This window comes from Acomys russatus, chromosome 22 (genome assembly GCF_903995435.1).
Source record: "Acomys russatus chromosome 22, mAcoRus1.1, whole genome shotgun sequence".
NCBI classification, from domain to species: Eukaryota; Metazoa; Chordata; class Mammalia; order Rodentia; family Muridae; genus Acomys; species Acomys russatus.
This window is the reverse complement of record NC_067158.1, coordinates 17,397,055-17,405,548: the sequence shown is the minus strand read 5'-3', so window position 1 is coordinate 17,405,548 and position 8,494 is coordinate 17,397,055. Positions and strand designations below refer to the sequence as shown.

At 47.5% G+C, this 8,494-nt stretch overlaps 1 protein-coding gene across 1 annotated transcript in view; it reads left to right on the top strand.

Annotated features, from left to right (window-relative positions):
* Positions 1 to 886: 886 nt before the first annotated feature.
* The window catches only part of Grb10 (growth factor receptor bound protein 10), a 119,186-nt gene continuing 111,578 nt past the window's right edge, over positions 887 to 8,494 (top strand). The window contains exon 1 of the mRNA XM_051165039.1: positions 887 to 1,099. The gene's annotated coding sequence lies outside the window, so the exon portion shown is untranslated. The remainder of the gene's footprint in view (positions 1,100 to 8,494) is intronic.

Here is an 8,494-nt window from a genome sequence, read left to right as displayed (position 1 = left end):
CAGGAACAACCTCAGAGGCCAGAGTAAGGGAGAAGTAGGACTCATGAATGTTTCACACCACGTGTCTGCTCAACGACGGTGATTTACGGTTGGAGCTGCTTTTTACAACGCCAAAGACCCAAGAAAAAAAGGTGTAATTATTGGTATCCTAACTGTACTAGAAAAACGACACAACACAGACATTAAGAATTATTTCGAAGGGGCTGCTTTACATTAACTTTAGAAAACGGGTATGGCCCGTTTGGGCATTACTTTCAGGAGGGCCCCACTTCAGAGGTAAAGGACACGAGGCTTGCTCGGCGGCCTCAAGAAAACAATGAAGGGCCTCTCGGGCTTCCTTCCATGGGCTACTCACACGCAGCTGGCGAAACTGAGGCTGAGAAAGGTGAGGCTCGACCCGACCCGCCGTGAGCAAGCCCGAGTTTCCTTCTCCAGGACCGGGAGTGCCCACGACGGTGTCGGGCGGCCTCAGCCCGGGAAGAATTTGAACTGTGCGGTTCGGGAGTACTTTCTGAGTTTCGAACAATTCGCTTACGAATGGCCCTTTGGGACAGGTCCGGTCGGTCTTCCGCCGGCGCGGCCGCGCACCGGGGCGGTGGCGTGGCGCCGGGGGGTCCCGCGGGCTGGGAACATGGTGGGCGCGCGCTGGCCCTGGCGGGAGCATCGCGCCACGCCAACTCCGCGGCCGCTGGGCCCGCGCCCCCCGCGCCACGCCCTGCGCCCAGGCCGCGGCTCCTCCCGCGCTGGCGGCCGCCGAGCGGTCCGGGCGGCGGCGGGAGGAGGAGCAGGAAAAGCGGCCGGGGGAGGAGGCGGAGGCGGAGGCGGTGGCGGAGGCGGGGAGGGCGGGCGGGGCCCGAAGAGTTTAAAGCCCATCGAGGGGGTGGGGAGACCGGGAGGCGGCAGGAAGGGAAGGGCGCTGCGTCCAGTGGCGGGCGGGATTCGCGTTCCGAGACCCACGGGAGCACGAACTTTCCTCGCATCCTCACGCGCACAGCGACCGGGACCGTCCAGTGTCCGTCTTTGCCTTCGGGTACTTCGCAGACGACCGTGCAAAGTGTGGCCGGCGGCCACGCGGAGGCGGCGAGGAGCTGCGCGGCAGGTAGGAGTTAGGCGGGGAACAGCGGCAAGTTACTTTGTGGTCCGCGCCTCGCGGGGCCCGGCGGCCGGGCGGGTCCCCGCGCCGTCATTGTCTGCGCTCTGGCCGCCCGCGGCCCGGGACGCGGGGCCCCGCGAGGCGCGGTGGGCGGAAGGGCGTCGCCTCGGGGGGCTGGGGGCTACGGCGCCCCAGGCCCTTGGCGGACGGCGAGGGGTGGCGGGACGGGACGGCGGGTGCACCGCCTGGACGCCCCACGGGGTTCTCCCCTGAGCTCTAAATCCTCGGGGGGAGGTGCGGGGCCCGGGCAACGCATTCTTGAACCATCTTGTCAGACGGCGGCGGCTAGGGGCTGGGGCGGGGGCTGCGGTCAAGGCCGCGCTTCGAGGGCCACCCGCTCCCGGGGGCCGACGCCCTAGAGGGTGGGCGCCCAGGCGCCGCTGGAGCGGCGGGTGCCCCTGCTGCGCCCCGGGCCTCGCCGCGCGCGCCAGGCGGGCCGGGCTGCGGTGCCAGACACTCCCAAGTCCCAAGCGAGCGCGGCCCAGGAGCGGACCGACGATCTTTCCCTCCCCCCCAACCCCCACCCCTTTCTTTCTTTGGGTCTGTTAGTGGCCCCGCTACCCGTCGCTGGGGCCTAACACCAAGTTTGAGGGCTCGCGAACTAGCAGCCCGCCAGCGGTGGAAACGTGATAAGAGCGGTACGGTTTGCAGAAGGAAATTTCTGATGCAACTCTCCGCCTTTGCTGATTGCCTCTCCAAACGCCTGCCTGGCGAGGGCCTGCAGCATGTGCGTTATGGAAATTAGGGTATTCATTACTTTTTTAAAATTGTATTTGCCTCTTCATAAAATTGGAAGAAACCCCGCGAACTTCTTTTTCGTTTGCTTTGACCGAAACTAGGTAAAGCAGGAGAGCCACAGGTGATTTTTACAAGGCCTTGGTTCTTTGGGATGTTTTTGAAAAACTTTTCTTGTAACTGTTTCATTCAAGAGATGTAAAAAAAAAAAAAAAAAAAAAAGTCCAAAACAAGTAGCATTCGTGAGTAAATATGTGTTATTGCACAACTTTCTCTTTGCGGCTGTTTGAAAGGCCAGGCCCAGAAGACTTTGTTTCAGAAAATGCTGATTCAGCCATTTGGAGCCCCTGCGTTTCAGAAATGGTGCTCAATTTAACGTTTCGCTCAGCTTTACCAGAACTCCGGTCGTTAGCTCGCCTGCGGGCACAAACTAGGGCTCACACTTTAGTGAGGTTCATATTTTACAGAAGTGGACCTCGAGTTCTGGATTTCTGCAGCCGAGGGAATTGTGTAAGGCGATGGATGAAGAGTCTCAGGGCATTTCACCAAGAGCACTGTGATCAAATGCGCTCCCAGGAACAATTCTTGCCTGCTAAATTTTTGTGTTTAAAAATAAAAAAAAAACTTTAGAAACACTGAACACAGTTTTTTGAGTTTTACTGGGAATATTTGAAAGAGGCACAGGCCAGTCCCCGCATTGCAGGGAGGGAATTTGAGGACAGAGTTACAGCCCAGCAGGCATTGCCGTAACTGAGAAGTGTAGCCACTGATACTTAGGTAGCATTTCGAAGTTTACAAGGCGCTTTCAAAAAGCCCTGTTGCTTTTTATCCACTTTGGAGCCCCCACGGCCCCCATTTTACAGGTCTGGAAACCAAGGCTCAGGAGGTTAACTGGTACGCCTGAGGCCATACCAGCTAACAAAGGACAAAGCTCTCAGAGACCCCCTGAGCTTTCCACGTCTGCATAAGCACGTCCACTTCTGGAAGAAAGGGTGTGGAGGAGGGACACCCTTCCCGACACACAGCAGAGCAAATGGAGGCCGGGGCCTGGTTTTTTAGACCAGTCGCCTCCAGCCTTCCAAGATTAATGCCACGTAGGCCAAGCAATTATCACCGTTTAGTCTTTACACTTGCGTACTCATTTATTTTGAGAAGAAACTTCAATGTTGATGAAATCACGAGTTTGTTATGCTAACTTTGTTCATTGTAATTAAAATTAAAAAGCTGTGTACCACCTAAGTCATTTATTGTGCATTACTTGTGGCCTGTGTTGCTTTTGAGTAATGTTGGGTTGGTCCAAGTGGATTTTGTTGGTGGGCTAGGAAACCAGAAAGCGGGTCAGATTTTTTTATATTTTTGGGTGGGGGGACTAATTATCTAGGACTTCATATGGTGGCTACTGCCATTCTTGGAAGCCAGAGCAGCCGAATCTGACCAGTCAGCCTCCACTGGACAACAAGAACGAAGTCAGAACCAAAGATCTAGCTCAAAACTTAAGATATTGCTGATCCCGCTGGGCCAGAGGCTTTGGAAGCCTAACTTTGGTTGAACCAAGACCACCATGTGTCTTTAGCTCATTTTAGAGCTGTACAAATTCTTGGTTGAGGTATCTTTTAAAAAAAAAATAGTATTTTATAAATGGTATAATGAATGTATTTGCTTAAAATTTTGTTCAACGTGTTAGAAACTACAGGATAGTGGCAGGGTGCAATTGCCGGTCTATGGAGGCTCAGCCCTAACTGTCGGACATTTCAGTGCTGGCACCTTCATAGGAGGGGGGAGCCTGCACATAAGCCAGTGTCTGTTTCTCAGTCCGTTAAAACAACATGGAGGGCAGGCGAAGCAGCTCAGTATAGAGCCATGAGGAGGCCTTGGCTTTTACTCCAGCACCAAATCCTCCTCCCTGCAGAAATTTCCCTCATGAAAACCTACAGCAGTATGGAGTTTGGGAGGAGAAAATCTGACTTGCTTTTCATTTAGGTTGTTGGTCACATGTTCAAATTCAAATCTTATCCGTTAGTAAAGCTGTTCTTGATTTTTTTTGGGGGGGGGGTCCATTTTCTCTTCCCCCTTTTTTTTTTCCTTTTTTCTTTTCTTTTTTTTTCTTCTTTTCTTTTCTTTTTCTTTTTTTTTTGGGGGGGGGGGCTTTTACCCAGCATTTTATTTTTTCTTGCCTGTAGAAGTTTATTTTTCTCCTCTTTTTTGGCTTTTTGATTTTGATGTTCCATCAAAGTCACAGACTTTACAGTGTTCAGAAACTGAACTTCTCTTCAACAAAGACATCTGTTGTGTCTTCAGCTTCATCCTAAAGCTGTAGGAATTTTTTAATTTTTATTTTATTTTATTTATTGTTTGTTTCTTCAGAAGTTTTTAGAGAAAAATCTTAGAGCATGGATTTCTATCTCATTTTTGAATACAAGGATTTAAAGCTAGGTGTTTCCCTGTAAGCACTGTTTTGGCTGCATCCTACAAAGTTTGATATTATTATTATTATTATTATTATTATTATTATTATTATTTGTAAAATTCTAGTTCAGAAATATGGGAGAGTGTGAGGGAAATTCAAGGCAGTCAAGTTACCTTGTAGGGCTTGGCAAAGGGGTGCTTTGGGATTTGGGGTATATTCTTTAGGGTTTGCACACTAATGAAAAGGCAGATTGATAGCTCCCTTATAAAAATGGAGTGGAAAAAAATGGCATGATTGTTCCTTTTGAGATATCAACCATAAAACCATTTTCTAGAGTTATCAAAAAAGCATCTGAAAAATAGAGATGAGTGCCTCTGTTTTCTGCTTTGGAGGTGAACAATAGGAGGTGTTGTATCCCCCCCCCCCACCCCCAGTGCTAGAATATTCTTTATTTTTAGCCATTTACTTCTCATTAGATTTTGGAGAGAGTTTTCCTTGATTGTTCAGATCCTAAATTAGAGGCACTTGTTATTTGATCTGAGCCCTGCAGAGCAGAACCTCCTGTTGCTCACATCTACTGGGCAATAGGAGTATGTACTTGGAGGAATTGCCTTTCTCACCATGGCACCTCCTTTATGATTTGCTTGACCGGCAATTCCTTTGTGCCTCTTGGTTCTACAACTTACTACCTTTGTGAGCCTGAACAAGTTAACTAACCCCATTTGTGGAATGGAAATCTGTGGAATAACATAAACTCACGAGGTACAAGCTCAGATGGGCTAAAAGTTGGTGTCTATAAAGGAATGTCTAGTTTGCAGGCATAGGAAGCCTACCACATTTGTCTTCAGACTCTAAAGATTTGCATCTGGACTCCATGGAGGCTTTTATCCCAGCCGGGACTCAAATGAGCACGTACACTTATCCTGGACATGCTGACCACGTCCCCAGGGAGTGGCTGCAGCCCCATTCCAGGGCTGTGCTGGTGGGCAGCCCCACCTCTCACTGACTTCCTTGCAGGGGTTTTGAGCCAAGTAATTAGGCCTGGGTAACTGCCATTAACAAGGCGCTCCTAAAGCACATGGCACAGAAAGAGCTCTGTTGGTCCTTATCACCTTGCCATCATTGTCAGCCCAGCTAATGCTCAGTTGGAGGCCTGGGATTCTCACTAGCTCCTCCAGGGCAGGTAGAGCTGCAGAGTACTCTGTTCTCTGGCTGGTCCAGTGTGATCCCAGGTGCTCTCTGGTGGCTCTGTATAAGCCTCTGGCGCTAGGAAAACCACGCTGGATACCTACAGGTCCTTCCTACCCCACCTCCCACCCCGCACCCGGTCCTAACAGACTTGAACGGGAAAGGTGACTTAACCACACAAACTGCCTTCACTTGTGTGATTTGTAGGGATTTTTGGCTTGCTTATTTTTAATCTTTTCTCTCAAAGTGCTGGGATCAAATTTAGGACTTTGTACATGTTAAACAAGTGCTCTATCATAGAGCGATAGCCCTAGACCTCATGTTAACATTGTAAAGGATGTTCATGGGAAAGTTTACAGCTAAGATACTCTGCTGTATAAAAGCCTTTATGTTTGACCATCTACAATCTAACTATCAGAAATCACAAATCTGAAAGTTTTTGAGTGGCAGCTTAATACTTTAACAAATGGACATTCATTCCAACTCTGTGAAACTTATTTTAAGCACTACACTGTTAAAAGTGTAATATGAAATTATCTATAGACAGATTCACTTATGTTAGACTTGTATCTCTCCCCTAAGATATCTCATAGCTTATTTGTATATAAATATTCTAAAGTCCAGAACTAGCCAAACAAACAAGCAAATAATCCCCTGCCTACCAAATTTTAAGCCATTAGCAATACTTTTAAGCTCCAGGAAACTCATAACAACCAAGAGCTACTATGAGTAGAGTAGAGCAACTTTTAAGTTTAGTTCTTTGCACAGTTCCTTTGTGCCTGAGGACAATGTCCTGCACTGAATCTGGAGCCTGCTTAGGAGTTCTGCTACCAAGACAGCCTTTGTTTTGGGGTATTGGGTAGGAGGCAGAGCCAGGTGATTCTGGAGTCTTCAGAGTGTCCCTGTGAGCTGGCTCACCCAAAGCCTGTAGTGCCGTCTTTCCACCTTGGCATCTAACAGGCCAGCCCAGGCCGTGTGGTGTGCTTTTCCCTGAGAGCCTACTGTTTGCCAGTTCTAGGGAGCTGCTTGCTCTGTTTTGATGAAAACTGTGTGGATCTTACAGAAACCACTCCAGGGTGTTCCTAGAGGGAGAGGAAGTGCTGTGTGCTGTGCTGTGCACTTCTTATTGTGCTCACTGGGTACCGGAGGAGGGAGAAGGTGGCAAAAAAGAGTGCCTCCCTTCCTTGTTGGATCATCCTTAGATAGCATGTAGTGCCTGGCCCTTTTCTGTACTTTGTAGCCTGAGGGGCTGCAAGTGGACACAGGCTGAGGCACTGTCCCTGGCGCCATGGATTACTGTGTAGAGAGACACAGGCTCAATTCCTCAGTTATCAGATCAGAGAGAGTGGGTTGTTTTGTGTTTGGGGTGTGTGTGTGTGTGTGTGTGTGTGTGTGTGTGTGTGTGTGTGTGTGTTTTATTGGAATGATAGATAAGCCATTAGTAGCTTAAACAAAGTTAAATTATTGTTCAGAAACTAGCCTTAGCTGCAGTCCCCCATGTTTGCTTTCATCAACACCCCCCACCCCCGTCTCCTTCCTGGAGCTCAAGTTTTCACAGTTTCTTTGTGAAGATTTTGCCTTGTTGTTCTGTCCTGCTTACCTTGGTTTTCTCGGTGTTTCTGTTGGCCACATAAGGAATATGCAGAGTGGGGACAGTCCCATAAGTGCCACTCCCATCTCTGGGAATATAGTCTACACTGGAAATTTTGTCATCAACTTATAGGACATTTTACTTTTTGCTGTAATTGTTTTTGCTCAGGTATTTTAAGTCATTAGCACTTCTAGTCACACACCCCCCAATATACATATATCATACCTTGTGGTTGCATTAGGCAATTTCTCCCCTTTTTTGGGGGGAGGGGGAAAGGGGGGAGTTTGTTTGGCCAGTATTTTGTTTTGGTATCCTCTGGCCACACCTGTCGTCCCTGGAGGCTCCCAGCACACTGTACATCAACAGTTCTGAATCTTCCTTCTGCATCATCCTTAATGTGGCCTCTGCTTTTCTCATGAATCTCACAACCTTTTTGGTTTTTGTTTTGTTTTTTTAATTTCTTGGTTTATTAAATCTAATGGAGATCACTCTACATCAGCTTTTCTCAAAAGAGATGCCTTGTATGTGTGAAATGCCTTTAATTCTAGCCTCATTTGTTGAACAAATTTCTAAATTTCAGTTCATTTTCCCTCAAAGGGTTGAACCCAGCTACTGTTGTAGGGCAGCCAAAAACTGAAAATGAATCTCATTTTATTTTTAATTTTTTTGTATGAAAAAATACCAAAGTGTTTGTTTTGTGGAATGGTGGTGCTTTGGCTTGGTTCTTGTCTCTGGACATTTTTAGGTATTCTCTTTGGACATGTGACCTGGCGGAATCAGCAGGGTAAGTTGAAGACTGTTTCAAGCGAGATTTGAAAAAAGCAAGTTTTTTTTTTCAAGTCTTGGACAATTGAATCAGTTCTTTTTAATTTCTTTCCTTTATTTTCCAAGAGTGGTGTTTGTTTGAGTTTTTTTTTTCTTAGCCTTCTGGACTTGATCTCTGGTGATTGAACCCAAGCTTTCACTCACGTGAGGTAAGTACTGCACCAACTGCGCTTAGGGCCCTGGATAGATCTCTTATTAAAGTTTTGGTTTCAAGTTCTATATCTGTTGTGGGGCTTTAGGTTTTGGATAATATCATTATTTTTACCTTTAACCTTTCTATTAGCTATAATTTGTATTTTCATTTTTAACTTCAAAAGTCCTCTTTATTTCTTTTATTTGTTGTTATATTGGGAGTTGAATTCATGGTTTTGTACATTCTGCACAATAGCTCTGCCCCCAGCTCTCTATGAGTGTGTTTTATAGTAGTATCTGAGCAGTTTGAGGTCCAGAATATACTTGAACACAGTGGGCACAGCTTTTCTACATGGCCCCTAGCATCTGCCATGATGCTAACTCACACAGTAGATGGGTAGATTTCTTTTAGCCAGTTCACCTGAACAAGCATACTTTTTAAATAGCATAACATTTCAGTGTC